At 45.5% G+C, this 18,936-nt stretch overlaps 1 protein-coding gene across 3 annotated transcripts in view; it reads left to right on the top strand.

The window, feature by feature from the left end:
- The first annotated feature begins 4,029 nt into the window (after positions 1 to 4,029).
- TAGLN (transgelin) overlaps positions 4,030 to 18,936 on the top strand; it is a 34,671-nt gene continuing 19,764 nt past the window's right edge. The window contains exon 1 of one of the 3 annotated variants that reach the window (XM_056542793.1): positions 4,030 to 4,220. The gene's annotated coding sequence lies outside the window, so the exon portion shown is untranslated. Of the gene's footprint in view, positions 4,337 to 18,936 lie in introns of all 3 variants that reach the window. The other 2 variants (XM_056542795.1, XM_056542794.1) reach the window with 2 other exon arrangements.

Raw genomic sequence — 18,936 nt, 5'->3', positions numbered from 1 at the left:
GCGCAAACAATGAGCCCTCAAACCGCCCTGTACGTGGAAAAATAAAAAAGTTATAGGGGTCAGAAAAGGACAATTTTAAATGTATAAATTTTCCTGCATGTAGTTATGATTTTTTCCAGAAGTGCGACAAAATCAAACCTATATAAGTTGGGAATCTTTTTAATCGTATGGACCTACAGAATAAAGATAAAGTGTAATTTTTACCGAAAAATGTACTGCCTAGAAACAGAAGCCCCCAAAATTTACAAAATGGTGTTTTTTCTTCAATTTTGTCGCACAATGATTTTTTTTTCCGTTTCGCCATAAATGTTTGTGTAAAATGACTCATGTTATTCCAAAGTAGAATTGGTGGTGCAAAAAATAAGCCCTCATATGGATTTTTAGGTGCAAAATTGAAAGGGTTATGATTTTTAAAAGGTGAGGAGGAAAAAACGAAAGTGTAAAAACAGAAAAATGCTTGGTCCTTAAGGGGTTAAGGACATTACATCGAAGTTGGATCAGCCTGTAATGTGGTTTTCCACTTTGATTTTGAGTGTGACTCCATATCCAGACCTCCATGGGTTGATAAATTTGATTTCCATTGATCATTTTTGTGTGGTTTTGTTGTCAGCACATTCAACTATGTAAAGGCGAAAGTATTTCATACAAATAGTTCATTCATTCAGATCTAGGATGTGTTATCTTACTGTTCCCTTTATGTTTTTTGAGCAGTGTATCAAGTAGTAAAGAACAAAAGAAAAGTTTCCTCGGTAGGAATTTTACTTCTGGGCCTCAGGGTAGAAAATATGTCCAGTATCTATCCAATTTTCGGACAGATATGTAAGCTCAGAGAAACCTCTGCTGCTGCCAGGTTCCCTTTAGCAGGCATGCCAAGACAGGATTATTCACAAGTACTACATAAGTAATAAAACATCCAATATTCTTTGTGTAACGATTCTTACATACCAATTGCAATGAGCACAATTATGCAACATGCAAGTTTCACTGAAAAGTAACGCTGAATTAAACCCAGACACCCCATATTGTACAATTCTGGTTTATGGGCATCCTAAGATATGTGACACACGTCTGAGGGACCACTGAAGACAGGGACTTGTGACAGTGGTTACAATATGTATGTGCGATATATAAATATACCGATGGGCGTAGCTTGAAGTTATCATACTAGTTGACCTACATAAAAGTATATCTAAGGATATTTAATTCATAGAATAATGTTCTCTTAAAAATACATGTACATGCAGTATTCTGTGTGTACACATGGCATGTAGAAACCAGCTGCTTAAAGGGGTTGTCCAGCAAAAGAAACAACCTGTGTATGATGTCAAAAGGTATAATAATGCAACTTCCTATTGGAATGTTCTTGTGACGAGGGGAGCTCATACTACGGCTCATTAGATTTTGAGCATCATGTATTCTGTTCAAGTCGAGCCTGTTTCAATAAAGTCAATAAAGTTCTGTTACAGTTGCAAATAACATTACCTCTGAGACAGAGCTGGGCCACATGTGCAATGATCATGGTACTATACAGAGCTTGGAGAATTTTGCTTTAAAGGTTGTCCACAGTCCACACTATGAGGGATTTGTGATTCAAGTTCCAGCTCCACAAGGGAATATCTACTTAATGGAGGAGAAAGCTGAACAAGGACCCCTCTGTGTTCACTTACCTCTTCAGTGACTTATGGTTGGAGTTAGAGCTGTGGGGCTGACACGTCACAAAAGTTTCTTCAGCATATGGCCTGTACATAGGGTGTCGTGCCACAAACCCTTAAGTAAAGTATTAAAGTATAAGAACAGAGGCTGCTCTAAACTTTGTGAGGCTTTAGGTAAAACTCTATCATGAGGCTCCTGGCACCCCCTTCCTGGCCTGTGAATTTAGGAGAATGACAGTGCATTTGGTGAATGCATCACTGTTCACACAGGGAGCATGCAGGTGTTTCTCAAGGATTAGTGTTTAAAACCATAAAATAATACCTCCACACCAGGATGATATATAACTACTGCAGTGAATAATACCATCATACTGTTATATCAACACCACTATACAGAGTCCAATATTGCCACATAGAAGGGAATGATGATTGCATCACACTATGACCACTACCATTACCACCATATAGTAAAGATACAATGCCACCATACTGATACTGAATAAACACCATTGTACACAGTTAGTGGTGTCCCTGACTCTACAGGCCATATAAGTGATTACATACCATTACAGGTGACTCGCAGGTGAGATCTTCTCTAATTTGAGTCATTTACTTCTCTCTTTCTTATTCTTCCAGCCCAGACCGTCATGACAATTTCTTCCAGCCACAACTTATCTCTGGAGAACCTGCGAGACAAAATTTTAGATGCCAGCACCTATATTGCTCCAAACAGTAATTATAACCCCCTTAGTGTTTGACACCGTAGAGTGGGTAGATAAGGGGGTTGGGGGAAGAGTAGGTAATGGCTCCCCCATTAGGTCGATCCAGTAGGTAGATGGGTTCCTTCACATTGTTTCCCCCATTACACGTGTCCCGAGTAGGTAGGTGGGTTCTCCTGTAGATAATTACTACTTGTAGGCAGTAGCACTCCCTGAAGGTAGGTTCCCTGTAGATAGTAGCCCCCTGTATATACTTGCAGTCCCCCCAAATTGAATAGTAGCCCCCCCCCCCCCCGCATATAGTAGGAGTAGCAGCCCCATTTGTTAGTAATAGCAGCAGCTCCTTTAGGTAATAGTAAAAGTAGCCCCCTTCAGTAGAAATGCACAGGTTGTTAGATAAACTTTATGAATCTTTAGACTGTCCAGTTTAGAGCACCTATCAGTTGACTTACTTGTTTGTTTGTTTTTTGTTTTTTTAAATCAGACATTTTTTATTAAAAGTTTTTTTTATAAAACATACATCATACAAAAACAAAGAAAAACATAAACCCAGAAAACCCATCCCACCCACACAGAACCTCCTCCCCCCCAAACACACAAAAACACACCCCAGCGTCCATCCTTCACAGCAAATTAACAGAAAAAATCATGTTAGAAACTATAAAGTGCATTATAATAGATCAACGCCCAGACAATAGGCAGAAACATGTCAGCATACATAAATCAAATATAAGGCAGGAGCATCACATGAGGTGAAAGTACATAAATCAGTACGGGAGAGGGGGCAGCAACAAGAGGCACATGAAACCCCAACACAAATAACAGGGACTCAGACAGTAAACAACATGCCAAGACAAATACAAAATAGGGGCACAGACAAGGTGAGAGCAATTAAGGAACAAAACACAGACAAAATCAAGGGTTAGACCCCCCAGCCCCCCCAGAAATTCCTCCATTGGACTCGTCTGCAAATAGGTGGAGGGCAAACCAGGAGTATCTATCCACGAGCCCCATATGGACTCAAATTTGCACATGGCTTTTCTCTTAAGATATACCCCTTTTTCCAGTCTAATAGTATGATTTAATTTTGTTATCAGTTCAGAAACAGTGGGCAGCAAAACCCGCAACCAATGCTGGGCAATCAATTTACGAGCTTGGTATAAAATCCTGCTAATTCCAATACATAAGCCACCATCCTCATGTAATCCCTCCAGGTATCCCAGCGCACATTTCAAAGCAGACAGACTAAACAGACAACCATACACTCATCTAATCAGCTGTCCCTCTTCGTTCCAGAAGTGCGCGAGATGAGTACAGTCCCACATCACATGAAGCAAGTGAGGATTAGACAAGGAACAATTGGGGCAGCAGGGATCCGGCCGCACCCCAATCCTGTGCAAAAAGGCGGGTGTTCGATACACCCGATGCAGCAAAAATAATTGGGACACCCGGTGAGCTTCCAACACTGCAAGCCGCGGGGTCAGTGATACAATCTGTGCCCACTGCTCATCCAAGATGGGACCCACATCTGACTCCCATTTATCTTTAATATTTAATGGATAGGCCTCATCATAAGAGGACAGTAAGTCCCTATACAACACAGATATCACACCCTTAAGTAGAAATCTGAATGAACAGTTCATCAACTGCCACAAATGAGTCAACAGTCAAGTCTCAAGCTCGATACTGCGAATCAAGGGCATGACGCAATTATAGATAATTATTTTTTTTTTAAATGATTGAGTCAGCAAAAACTCCTCCCGCAGTTGAGCAAATGACTTCAATATCAGCCCATCATACAGCTGGGAGAGATACAAAACCCCATGAGTGACCCAAAGGGAGACATCAGGTAGCATACGCAATTCGGACAGGCTAGGATTATGCCACAGACGAGAATATGTGACAAACATAGGATAGTGCAAAAGGGTCCTAAATTTCATCCACACCTTACGGATAAGTACAAAGGTAGGAGGGAGGTCTGGGGGGTGTGTCTGTGCAGCCATTTCCAACAGATAAATAGGGGTCACCTTACCAATACATCTTGATACTAGATCTCTTGTGTGCCCCATAGTAGTAAACTGCGCCCACCCCTTCAACTGATTGACCTATGGCACTAAAAAGTACAACCAAGGATTTGGAATCGAGAAACCAACCGCCTCCTTATCAAAGCAAATCCTAGCTGGCTTGCCATTCCAGATAAGCTCTGTAAATAATGACTGAATCCTAAGAAAATATTTCATAGGAATCCAGGCAGGGGTATTATGTAAAATATACAAAAACTGGGGCATTAAAACCATTTTAACTAAGTTGGATCTACCAATCATAGAAAGAGGAAGTTCATGCAGAGTAGCCACTTTGCAAGAACTACGGTCTAGCAACGGAACAAGATTAAGTGTAACATAATCAGAGGGAAAGGCAGTAACATGGATACCCAGATATTTAAACTGTGCAACCACAGGGAGACCAACCCTAGCAATAACTGGTATAGAGGGGAGGGGATCAAGGGGAAGGATCGTGGACTTATCATAGTTGGATAGGTGGGAGTAACTACCATACTTTTCTATAAGAGCCATTAAATGGGCACTGTCACCAACTTTTTCTTTTTGATATGCTGTAGTACATATGTACTACAACATATCTCTAATATAGTTTCATTATTTTTTATTAACATGGTGTAATTTACATTTGAAAACCGGCCACTATGGGTCTCCCTCCTAGTGGCCGGCTGCAGCCTGGTGTGACGTCACGCCTGAAAAAGGACTGATTTTGGCCTGGCAATCAGTCCTTTTTCATTTAGGCTGCTCTCGCTCCCTGCCTGTCAATCAGACAGGCGGGAGCGAGCGCATTGGCTCCCCGGCCACTGGCTGGGAGGCCACTCCTCCCGCACGTGTCATCGCCGCCGCTGCCCCTGCACGCCCGCTGCCGGACTCTGCAGTATCTGTAAGTAAGAGTGAACGGGGTATGTGGGGGGGTATGTGATGGAGGGAACGGGGTATGCGGGCGGGCGGTGGGGGGGTTGTGATGGAGGGAACGGGGTATGGGGGGGGCTTTGATGGAGGGAACGGGCTAGCGCCGTAGCACCGCATGGTATATATAATGTAGATTATAGTTTATCTACACAGGGTGCCTCCAGCTGTTTCACTACTACAACTCCCAGCATGCCCTGACAGCCTATAGATGTCAGGGCAAGCTGGGAGTTGTAGTGGTGAAACAGCTGGAGGCACCCTGTGTAGATAAACTAAGGGCGGAAGTGTTGTCCCCAGCAGGCATCAGTGACGTGGTGCCTGCTGGGGAAGTCTGCCTGGTAATGTGCTCACTTATTTTTAATTAAGTAAAAAGAAAAATTAAAAGCAGGGAGGGGGTTAGGGATAGATTGGCAATAGGTAGGGACAGAAAAACAAATAGGATGGTGGGAGCTACCCTTTAAGGGGGGCAAGGAATGCGCCACATCTCCCAGAAAGAGAAGCATATCATCTGCGTAAAGGGCAATACGTTCCTCTATATCCCCCTAACGGAAGCCCTAATAAGTACCGCCAAGGGCTCTATTGCAAATAGAAACGGGGAGAGGGGACACCCTTGGCATGTACCACGATGCTGGGGAAAGGAATGGGAAAGTAAACCATTAGCCCGAATTCTAGCACGAGGGGTAGCGTATAACAATTGCACCCACACCAAAAACTGGGCCCAAATCCCATGTGACGCATGACACTCCACAGGAAATTCCACTTGATGCTGTCAAAAGCCTTGGGAGCGTTGAGTGAAAGCTTGGACTGCAACTGGAGATTCAAAAAAAGCCACCTGATGTTATCCGCCGCTGACTTTTCCGGCATGAACCCCGTTTGATCACCATGTACCAAGGTAGCAATGACCCCCAGGAGACAGTTGGCTAAGACCTTTGCTAATATGTTAACATCGGAGCACAGTAAAGAAATTGATCTATATGAGCCTGCAGAGAGTGGGTCCTTGTCGGGTTTCAGTAGCAATACTATAATGGCCTCTAGCATAGATCCTGGCTGACCCTCCCCTTCTTCAGCAGCAGAATGTCTTGGTATTCAGATACTCATTGGGAAGACCGTTATCACCAGGGGACTTTTCATTAGGTAAGGCCCCGAACACAACCTCTAATTCCTCAAGAGTAATTGGTTCATCTAGGAGATCCCTATGAGTCTGCGATAGTGCCGGGAGCGAGATACCAGAAACAAATTGATCAATAGCAGCCAGATCATGCGGCAGCTTGGAAGAATATGTTTCCTCATAGAAGGAAACCAATACATTCAAGATGTCTGCATCCTCCTGGACAACATGCCTGGCACCATCACAGAGACAAGAAATAGAGGCGGATTCCCGCTCGTCTCTAGTAGTACAAGCCAGCAGGCGACCCATGCTCTCACCACTCTCAAAGTAGCGCTGCTGTTGAAAGAGGCGCTGCTTGTCTGCCATCTGTAATAAATGTGAGCCTAATTATCTCTAGTTAAGTCAGAAGGGTCTCACAAAAAACTTTGTTCTGCTAGGAGCACTTGCTGCAGTAGTGAGGCATGAATCACCCTATTCTTAGATTTACAGGTCATAATATGCCTGGTAAAGACACCCCTCACATACACCTTCAAAGAATACCACACTGTACCCACCGATGCAGTTCCTGCATTGATCTTGAGAAAGGAATCTACATCAGTCTTGAGTGTAAGGCCAACTGAGGGGACCGGAAGCCAAAAGGTGTTCAGTCACCAATGAGAACCCCGCAACCTAGGATGAGAATTCAAGGGGAGATGTACAAAAATAGGGGAGTGATCATAAAGACTACGAGGGAGATACTGCACCGATGTAACCAGGGAAAGATCAACTCATGGCCCAGCGCAAGATCCATGCCTGATAGTGTACCATGAGAGCTAGAGTAACAAGAGTATTGCAATTTGGTAGGATTACGTCTCCTTAAAAAGATCTTCCCTCCCCACCTCCTCCACAAACTTAGCCAAACCCGTAGCAGAAGGAGTCCTGGGAGGTCCCCGGCCACCAAACATATCAAGTGTCGGTTGAAATCCCCAACCACCAATAGCGGTGCATCAGGCAAAGAGAACAAATAATATACCACTCTGTGCAAGGCATCGCTCAAGTATGGGAGGGAACAGAGAGTGCAACCAGTACGTACATAGTATGAATGAAGGCACCATAAAGGCAAACAAACCTTCCCTCTGCATCAATAAGACTAGAAGTGCAGGAAAACAAAGTATTCCTATGAACTAGAACACTTACATCCAGGGCATGTGAGGAAAAAGTGGTGTGAAAGGTGTGGCCAAACCACGGTTTGTTCAGCACATGTTTTGTATCATTTGTCAAGTGCGTCTCAGAGAGGCACAACACAGCAGGTTGGTAGGATTTAACCCCTTAAGGACAGGTCCATTTTTTACCCTAATGACCAGGCTCTTTTTTTTTTTAATTTGACATGTCTCTTTAAAGGGGTACTCCGGTGAAACCCTTTTTTCTTTTAAATCAACTGGTGGCTGAAAGTTAAACATATTTGTAAATTACTTCTATTAAAAAATCTTAATCCTCCCTGTACTTATTAGCTGCTGAATACTACAGAGGAAATTCTTTTCATTTTGGAATGCTCTCTGATGACATCACGAGCACAGTTCTCTCTGCTGATGTTATTATAATAATAATAAAACTTTATTTATTGTTGTCCTTAGTGGGATTTGATCCCAAGTCCCCAGCACTGCAAGGCAGCAGTGCTAACCACTGAGCCACCATGCTGCCCTTAGCATACATCTGCTATGCATGGTTGCTAAAATGGACAGAGATGTCAGCAGAGAGCACTGTACTCATGATGTCATCAGTGTTCCAAAAAGAAAGGAATTTCCTCTGTAGCATTCAGCAGCTAATAAGTACTGGAAGGATTAAGATTTTTTAATAGAAGTAATTTCCAAATATGTTTAACTTTCTGCCACCAGTTGATTTAAAAGAAAAAAGGTTTTCACCGGAGTACCCCTTTAAATAGTAATAACTTTAGAACACTTTTTCTGAGCGGAGCGATTCTGATATTGTTTCGTGACATATTGTACTTTATATAAGTGGTACATTTTTGTTGTCACATGCAGCATTTTTGTGAAAAACTCCAAAATATTGTGAAAAACTGGGAACATTTTTTTTATGGTGTACACTGTGCGGTAAAAGTGATGTTATATTTATTCTGTGGGTCAGTACCATTATGGCGATACCCATTTTGTTTGGCTTTCTATGTTCTTTTTCCTTTTCTGAGCAAAATTATTTTTCTGCCATTCATTTTCCAACAGCCATAACTTTTTTATTATTTGTCTGATGCCATTGAGTGAGGGCCTATGTTTTGCGGGATGAGCTCTACTTTTCATTGGTATTAGTGTTTTTGATCTTTTTTGGTGATAATACAGGGCTTTTATTGGGAAAGCAATTTTTTAAATTTTTTTTTTACATTTCATACTTTTATTTAAGAACTTTTTTTTTTTTTTTTACCACTTTTTACTGGTAATACAATGCTGCAATACATTTGTACTACAGCACAGTATGACCCGAACAGCTGCACACAGTACAGCCTGTGTGATCCAGCCTGTGACTGGATCTGACAGGCTTCCGTAAGCAAGCAGACAGGAGGTCATGAATGATCTAACCTCCTGTTGCCATAGCAACCAACGACGACCCGCGGTTGTATTGCGGCATCTATGGGATTAATGCTGCCGGGACAGACGCGATCGCAACACCGGCAGCTGCGGCGGGACTCCGGCTTTGATTGACAGCTGGGTCCCGCCACCGATCTACTGTGCTGCCTGTGGCAGTGCAGGAGATCGCTAGGATGTATGCATACGTCCCAGCACGCAAACGTATCGGGTTCTGGGACATATGCATATGTCCTATAGTGGGAAGGGGTTAAGCGCCTGAAATATAGCGAGACGCTTAGTAAGATCATTAAGGCCCCTCACATTCCACACCACTACATGTAAATCGGTAGCCATAAGGAAAGCATGGAAGCATAAGTGAAAACATAGAGGGGGGGGGCGGATACAGTAGCCGCCAGCGGTCTAGAGGGAAGAAGCACATAGTAAATAGAGCACTGCAGAAGGGCCAGAAGGAAACACACACCCCATATAGACAACCAAAAACCAAACAGTCACAACTTGTGACATGGGGCAAACAAACAGCCCAGGTAGAGTGAGTAGGTAAAATGTAGACGGAAAAAACCTTCACAAACATGCCATGCTCAAGTCCGAGCAAATCCGAACAAAATATATATGGGGCATCTGGCAGCATATATAGAAACCTACAAAACAGATGACTGTGAATATATGATGTAAATGAAAAAAACAAAGTGCAATAATGGAATAACAGGAGCACAATCAGAGCCATAATGCCGGAAAAATGAGCCAAGACACAGGTAGTCCTAATCAGGTTAACAGGACCAACAGTTAAATGCAAAGTTCACACAGGAACCTCAGGTACGGGCACGCTGTATTTGTGCCTCATGAGTGTCCAACTACTCTGCAGCCGCCACAGAGGTGTCAAACATATGGGTAGTTCCTAAGGCGACCACCCGGAGACGGGCAGGGCAAAGCATAGAGTACACCACATTCAGTGCACGCAGGTGTCTCTTGATATCCACATATTTGGCCGGCCTCTTTTGAACTTCGGCCGAAAAATCCGTGAAGATATAAATATGGCTGCCATTAATAGTAAGCAAATTCATGTCCCTGGCTTTGCACAGAATGATATCTCTGTCTTTAACCCCTTAAAGGAGTACTCTAGTGCAGAGTATTCCTGCTCCGTCCTGCCCGGGCTGCAAAATAAATGAAAATGAACCATCACTCACCTCCCTGGGTTCCTGTGGAGGCGGAATATCGCGGCGGCCGGCGATAGGCTGAGTGCCATGTGACGCTTCGTTTCACCCGGAAGTATGAAGGAGATGCACCGGAGGACCGATCAGCTGTAGTGGCGCTCTGCGGGAACCCAGGAAGGTGAGAGATGGTTCATTTTCATTTATTTTGCAGCCCGGGCAGGATGGAGCAGGAATACTCTGCACTAGAGTACTCCTTTAAGGACCCAGCCAATTTTCAGTGTAGGACCCGGCCATTTTTTGCACACCTGACCACTTTCACTTTAAGCATCAATAACTCTGGGATGCTTTTACTTTTCATTCTGATTCCGATACATATTCTACTTTATGTTAGTGGTAAAATTTTGTCAATACTTGCAAAATTTGATGAAAAAAATGGAAAATGTAGCATTTTTTTTTACTTTGAAGCTCTCTGCCTATAAGGAAAATAGACATTCCAAATAAATGATATATTGATTCACATATACACAGGGGCGTACCTAGAGCATTTAGCACCCGGGGCGGACCCTTTGTTTGGCACCCCCCCCCACACCCTTCCCCCCCCTTAATTACACCCCCCTCCCTTCCCCCCCCCCCCCCCTTTATTTACCCACCCCCTCCCAGGAGCGGATTGACAATACTCGGGGCCCACAGACCAAAAAAAAGCAAGGGGCTCTGCAGCTCGTCAATCTTCTGCCACACCCCTATTCCACCTAAATCCCACACACAATAAACTAAAATTTATATATATATAAGAAACACTTTAACGTAGGTAAATTTCCATGACTAATAATACTGGTATACATGGAGTAAATATATACCACCACACAATAACTGGATAATACCGCCATACTGTACTGTATAAAACCACTATACACAGACCAGTATACTATAAAGGATCTGTATACAATATAAGTGATTATATACAGGACCATATGGCGGTAGATATCAGCTGTACACAGGATGCGTATACCATATAGGCGATTACAGTTACATTTTGGGACTCACAATTACGTCTTTTCTGATCAGCGGCATCCTCTCTCCTTTTCTTCTCCGTCCGGATAAGACCACCATGTGGATCTCTTAACATCTGCAGGAAAAACATGTCAGACTCTGCATATATTCAGTGCCCTCCCCTCCTCTACACAATCTTTCCATCTATAGACCCACAAACTGTAATAATGCCCTCCTTGGTGTCCTGCACAGTAAACGGGCAGGTAGGTAGGTAGCCAGGTAAATAGGTAACTAGGTAGGTAGATCAGGAAGCCAGATATGTAGGTAGGTGACAAGTTAGGTAGGTAGGAGGCTAGCTAGGTAGTTAGGCAGCCATGTATGAAGGCAGGTATGTACATAGTTAGGTAGCTGGGTATGTAGGTAAGTAGTTAGGCATCCAGGTATAAAGTTAGGTAGCCCCCCTTCCCTGTAGGTATAGGCAGCAGAGTTAAACCCCCTTCCCAATAGGTATAGGAACAGAGTTAACCCCCCTTTCTCCTTAGGTATAGGCAGCAGAGTCCCCCCACCCCCTTTCCCAATAGGTATAGCCAGAGTTAAAACCCCCCTCCCCACGTTTACCCTAGGTATAGGCAGAGTTAAACCCCTTTTTTCCTATAGGTATAGGCAGATTTCACCCCCCCCCCCCTTCCCCATTGGTAAAGGCAGAGTTACCTTCCCCTCCCCTCTTTCCCATAGGTATAAGCAGAGCTACACCCCCCCTCTTTCCCATAGGTATAAGCAGAGCTACACCCCCCCTCTTTCCCATAAGTATATGCAGTTACACACCCCCCCCTTATTCCCATAGGTATATGCAGTTACACCCCCCCCTCTCTTTCCCATAGGTATATGCAGTTACACCCCCCTCTTTCCCATAGGTATATGCAGTTACACCCCCCCTCTTTCCCATAGGTATATGCAGTTACACCCCCCCTCTTTCCCATAGGTATATGCAGTTGCACCCCCCCTCTTTCCCATAGGTATATGCAGTTACACCCCCCCTCTTTCCCATGGGCATATGCAGTTACACCCCCCCCCCCCTCATTCCCATAGGGATATGCAGTTACACCCCCCCTCTTTCCCATAGGTATATGCAGCTATACCCCCCCTCTTTCCCATAGGTATATGCAGTTACACCCCCCCCCCTCTTTCCCATAGGTATATGCAGTTACACCCCCCCCCCCTCTTTCCCATAGGTATATGCAGTTACATCCCCCCTTTCCCATAGGTATATGCAGTTACACCCCCCCTTTCCCATAGGTATATGCAGTTACACCCCCCTCTCTTTCCAATAGGTATATGCAGTTACACCCCCCTCTTTCCCATAGGTATATGCAGTTATAGCCCCCCTTTCCCATAGGTATATGCAGTTACACCCCCCCCCCTCTTTCCCATAGGTATATGCAGTTACACCCCCCTTTCCCATAGGTATATGCAGTTACACCCCCCCTTTCCCATAGGTATATGCAGTTACACCCCCCTCTTTCCCATAGGTATATGCAATTACACCCCCCTTTCCCATAGGTATATGCAGTTACACCCCCCCTTTCCCATAGGTATATGCAGTTACACCCCCTCTTTCCCATAGGTATATGCAGTTACACCCCCCTCTTTCCCATAGGTATATGCAGTTACACCCCCCTCTTTCCCACATGTATATGCAGCTACACCCCCCCTTCCCCATAGGTACATGTAGAGTAACCCCTCCCTTTCCCCATAGGTATATGTAGAGTAACCCCTCCCCTTCCCCATAGGTATATGTAGAGTAACCCTTCCCCACAGGTATATGTAAAAGTAACCCCTCCCCCATAGGTATATGTAGAGTAACCCCCCCTCCCCTTCCCCATAGGTATATGTAGAGTAACCCCCCTCCCCATAGGTATATGTAGAGTAACCCTTCCCCTTCCCCATAGGTATATGTAGAGTAACCCCCCCTCCCCTTCCCCATAGATATATGTAGAGTAACCCCCCCTCCCCTTCCCTTCCCCATAGGTATATGTAGAGTAACCCCCCTCCCCTTCCCTTCCCCATAGGTATATGTAGAGTAACCCCCCTCCCCTTCCCTTCCCCATAGGTATATGTATAGTAACCCCCCCTCCCCTTCCCCATAGGTATATATAGAGTAACCCCCCTCCCCTTCCCCTTAGGTATATGTAGAGTAACCCCCCCCCCCTTCCCCATAGGTATATGTAGAGTAACCACCCCTCCCCTTCCCCATAGGTATATGTAGATTAACCCCCCCTCCCCTTCCCCATAGGTATATGTAGAGTAACCCCCCCCCATTCCCCTTAGGTATATGTAGAGTAACCCCCCCCCTCCCCTTCCCCATAAGTATATGTAGAGTAACCCCCCCCCCATACCCCTTAGGTATATGTAGAGTAACCCCCCCTTCCCTTCCCTATAGGTATATGTAGAGTACCCCCCCCCATTCCCCTTAGGTATATGTAGAGTAACCCCCCCCTCCCCTTCCCTATAGGTATATGTAGAGTAACCCCCCCCATTCCCCTTAGGTATATGTAGAGTAACCCCCCCCTCCCCTTCCCCATAGGTATATGTAGAGTAACCCCCCTCCCCTTCCCCATAGGTATATGTAGAGTAACCCCCCCCTTCCCCATAGGTATATGTAGAGTAACCCCCCCTCCCCTTCCCCATAGGTATATGTAGAGTAACCCCCCCTCCCCTTCCCCATAGGTATATGTAGAGTAACCCCCCCCCCATTCCCCTCAGGTATATGTAGAGTAACCCCCCTCCCCTTCCCCATAAGTATATGTAGAGTAACCCCCCCCCATTCCCCTTAGGTATATGTAGAGTAACCCCCCGTCCCCTTCCCTATAGGTATATGTAGAGTAACCCCCCCCCATTCCCCTTAGGTATATGTAGAGTAACCCCCCCTCCCCTTCCCTATAGGTATATGTAGAGTAACCCCCCCTCCCCTTCCCTATAGGTATATGTAGAGTAACCCCCCCCCTCCCCTTCCCCATAGGTATATGTAGAGTAACCCCCCCTCCCCTTCCCCATAGGTATATGTAGAGTAACCCCCCCCCCCTTCCCCATAGGTGTATGCAGAGTTGAGAAAAAAAATAAAAAAACAATGCTCACCTGATATCCCACACAGCGATCTCCTCAGCTGCAGGGCCCACGTCTTCTCCCCTCCACAGTACAGGCGCTGATGAGTGACGTCATCGGCGCCTGTACTGCGTGCTGCGTGGGGGCGGAGGTCACGTCTCCTCTGTGTAAGCTGCAGATGCGGCTCACACAGAGGGGACGCCTTCTCCTGTATGTGCGTGTATCATGCATACAGGAGAATGTAGCGCTGTCAGCTGGGGATCTGGGAGTGTCCCGGATCGTCAGTAGTGGTGGCGGCGGTGGCGGGTCAGTCTGCCCCTGGCATCCCCCTTGTGAGCGGCACCCGGGGCGGGCCTCCACCCCCCGCCCCCTCCCCTTAGTACGCCACTGCATATACAATATGTCTACTTTTATGTTTGCATCATAAAGTTGACATGTTTTTCAGGGACCAGTTCAGTTTGAAGTGGATTTGAAGAGCCTTCATATTAGAAATACCCCACAAATGACCCCATTATAAAAACCGCACCCCTCAAAGTATTCCAAATGACATTCAGAAAGTTTGTTAACCCATTAGATGTTTCATAGGAATAGCAGCAAAGTGAAGGAGAAAATTCAAAATCTTCATTTTTTTACACTCGCATGTTCTTGCAGACCCAGTTTTTGCATTTTTACAAGGGGTAAAAGGAGAGAAATCTTCCTAAAATTTGTACCCCTGTTTCTCATGAGTGAGGAAATACCTCATATGTGTATGTCAAGTGTTCTGTGGCTCAGAAGGGATGGAGCAACAGTGGGATTTTGGAGAGTGAGTTTTTCTGAAATGGTTTTTGGGGGGCATGTCACATTTAAGAAGCCCCTATGGTGCCAGAACATCAAAAAACAAACAAACAAACAAAAACACATGGCCTACTATTGTGCAAACTACACCCTTCAAGGAACGTAACAAGGGGTCCAGTGAGCCTTAACACCCCACAGGTGTTTCATGACTTTTTGTTAAAGATGGATGTATATTTTATTTATTTATTTTATTTCACTAAAATGCTAGTTTTCCCCAAAATTTTTACAAGGGGTAATAGGAGAAAATGCCCCCCAAAATTTGTAACCCCATCTGTTCTGAGTATGTAAATACCCCATGTTAGGATGTAAAATGCTTTGCGGGCGAACTACAATGCTCAGAAGAGAATGAGTCCCATTTAGCTTTTGGAAAGCAAATTTTGCTGAAATGGTTTTTGGGGGGCATGTCGCATTTAGGAAGACCCTATGGTGCCAGAACAGCAAAAAATCCCCCACATGGCCTACTATTTTGGAAACTACACCCCTCAAGGAACGTAACAAGGGGTCCAGTGAGCCTTAAAGGGGTACTACCGTGGAAAACTTTTTTTTTTTTTAATCAACTGGTGCCAGAAAGTTAAACAGATTTGTAAAGTACTTCTGTTTAAAAATCTTAATCCTTCCAGTACTTTTTAGGGGCTTTATACTACAGAGTAAATGCTTATCATTTTATATTTCTCTGATGTCAAGACCACAGTGCTCTTTGCTGACCTCTGCTGTCTATTTTAGGTACTGTCAGGAGCAGCATATGTTTGCTATGAGGATTTTCTCCTGTTCTGGGCAGTTCTTAAAATTGACAGCAGAGGTCAGCAGAGAGCACTGTGGTCATGACATCAGAGAAATCTAAAAAGATAAGCATTTCCTCTGTAGTATATAGCCCCTAAAAAGTACTGGAAGGATTAAGATTTTTAAATAGAAGTAATTTACAAATCTGTTTAACTTTCTGGCACCAGTTGATTAAAAAAAAAATAATTTCCACGGTAGTACCTCTTTAACACCCCACAGGTGTTTCACGACTTTTCGTTAAATTTGGATGTGTAAATGATTTTGTTTTTTTCACTAAAATGCTGGTTTTGCCCCAAATTTTACATTTTTAAAAGGGGTAATAAGTGAAAATGCCCCCCAAAATTTGTAACCCCATCTTTTCTGAGTACGGAAATACCCCATGTGGGGATGTCAAGTGCTCTGCTGGCGCACTACAATGCTCAGAAGAGAAGGAGTCGCATTTGGCTTTTGGAAAGCAAATTTTGCTGAAATGGTTTTTGGGGGGCATGTCACATTTAGGAAGCCCATATGGTGCCAGAGCAGCAAAAAATCCCACACATGGTCTACTATTTTGGAAACTACAGCCCTCGGGGAACGTAACAAGGGGTACAGTGAGCCTTAACACCTCACAGGTGTTTCACGATTTTTCATTAAATTTGGATATGTAAAAGGGGCAAGTGTCACATTGAGTGGTGGTGTCCTTCCGAATCCCCCTCTTGTAATACACTCTGCATTTTTTCTGGGATCGTCCCTTCTTTCCAGTGTGGGGACCTCACCTGGAAAGTGTTGGCCTGGGACGATCCTGGCACCTATAACTTCAGTTCCTTGGAAAGTCCGGCCTGCTCTTTCCCGGTCGCCAAAGATCAGGACCTTTAGGACTTCTTGTTGGAACTGGAGGAATGTCCCTGTGTTGCCAGCGTACTGGTTTCCAGAGTTGTACATGGCAACCTGTACCATGTAGACCGCAACTTTTTTGTACCATACACTTGTTTTCCGCATGGCCATATATGGCTTGAGGACTTGATCAGAAAGATCAACTCCCCCCATATACTGATTGTAGTCCAGAATACAATCGGGCTTGAGGACCGGTGTTGTGGTACCTCGCACAGGGACAGGTGAGCTGCCATTACCATGAATAGTGGTCAGCATAAGGACATCCCTCTTATCCTTATACCTGACCAGCAACAGGTTTTCTTGGGTAAGGGCACGGGACTCACCCTTGGGCATAGGTGTCTGAACAAAATTTAGAGGGAGGCCTCTCTGGTTTTTCCGCACGGTCCCACAAGTGGAAGTGGATCTGGCGTCAAGGGATGTGAACAGAGAGATGCTGGTATAAAAGTTGTCCACGTACATGTGGTAACCCTTATCCAGCAATGGGTGCACAAGGTCCCAAGCGATTTTCCCGCTAACACCCAGAGTGGGGGAACAATCTGGGGGTTCAATATGGGAATCTCGTCCCTCTTATACTCTAAACTTGTAAGTGTTCCCGGAGGTACTCTCACAAAGTTTGTAGAGCTTCACGCCATACCACGCCCGCTTCAAGGGAATATACTGGCGGAATATGAGTCTCCCCTTAAAACTGATAAGAGACTCATCTGCCGAGAGCTCCCTGAGCGGAACGTAGGCCTCCCAAAATTTGGCCCCAAAGTGACCGATGACCGGCCTCACTTTGTAAAGCCGGTCATAGACGGGATAACTTCGGGGTGGACATGCCTCATTATCTGCATAATGAAGGCATTTCCCAATGGCCTTGAACTGCTTCCGTGTCATGACCATACTGTACAGCGGGGTCTGTATAGGACGTCCCCGCTCCAGTACTGCCTGACACTGGGCTTTTTGACCAGGCCCATATGCAGAACGAGGCCCCAAAATGTCTTAATTTCTGCTGCATCAATGGCGTACCATTCATTTGACTTGGCCAAAAAAGAATCAGGGTGGTTGGCGATGAACTGCTGGGCGTACAGATTCGTCTGCTCCACCATCAGATTGACAAAATTGTCAATGAAAAAATAACTGAAATAGTCAATTTCAGTCAATCCAGGATTGTCAATCCGGATTTCTGAGTCGCCAACAAACTCCGGAATGCGTGGCTGATAAGCCTCTGGGGGGCTCTAGACAGGTTCACCGGAAGGGGGCTCCGGTACACTTGTCAGGGGGCTCCGGTACCCATTGTCGCTCGTACTAGTACCGGCCACTGGGCCACTTTCATGGGCAATGCGTGGCCTCGCCTGGCGGTGTCTCCCCCACCGTAAAGGTGACTCATCATCAGTGCTAGATGGAGGACGAGGAAGAATACAGGAACGTAGGATCTTCCTCATCCTCACTGACAGATTCGGAGTCGGAGGCAAGTAAAGCGTATACCTCCACTACCGAAAATGCCTAGCGAGCCATCGTCTTTTTTCTACGGTGGCAGGGGGGGGGGGGGGGTATGTAGTGTGTGTTTGGTGTGACTGTATTATATAACGGTGTGTGATTAGAAATCACACACCGTTATATGGGGGGGGGGGGAAAAGTGATTTGGCCAAAAAGAAAAAAGGGGGTGGGGGGAATCACAGTGCCCTGAACCCCTAATAGGGCCCGGGTCACGCTGAAAAAGCTGCGGTGGACCCTTGGGGACCTGTTAGGGTTTTTTTTTTTGTTTTTTTTTAAACCTCCTACCTTTCCCTTCACTGACAACTCACCCTGACTATATGGTCACCTCTTCAGCCCTGAGGGACACAGATCTCGGCAAAGGGGGGGGGTCTCTGGCTCTCTCTCACAGCTCTGCCCGCTGACTGAACTCAGTAAGCCGGCAGAGCTGGGAGAAGGGGACATTAACCCCTCCCCTGCCGGCTGCTATTGGCTGGACGATCGTCGGGCCAATAGCAGCGCTCCTGGGGGGGAAATCGCCACCTCCCCATAGATACAGAAGGTTATTGGGGGTGTATCCTACACCCCCGATCACCATGTACTTCCGGGTCAGCGGGTCACACCCGCATCACCGGAATCGCTGCAAATTGCAAGGGTGAATTCACCTGCGATTTGCGGCGATCGCGAGACATGGGGGGTCTGATGACCCCCCTGGGCATCTGCGCAGGGT

The sequence above is a fragment of the Hyla sarda genome, chromosome 10 (assembly GCF_029499605.1).
Source record: "Hyla sarda isolate aHylSar1 chromosome 10, aHylSar1.hap1, whole genome shotgun sequence".
In the NCBI taxonomy this organism is placed as follows: Eukaryota; Metazoa; Chordata; class Amphibia; order Anura; family Hylidae; genus Hyla; species Hyla sarda.
The sequence above is the reverse complement of the archived record's forward strand: the minus strand, read 5'-3'. Positions and strand labels throughout refer to the sequence as shown.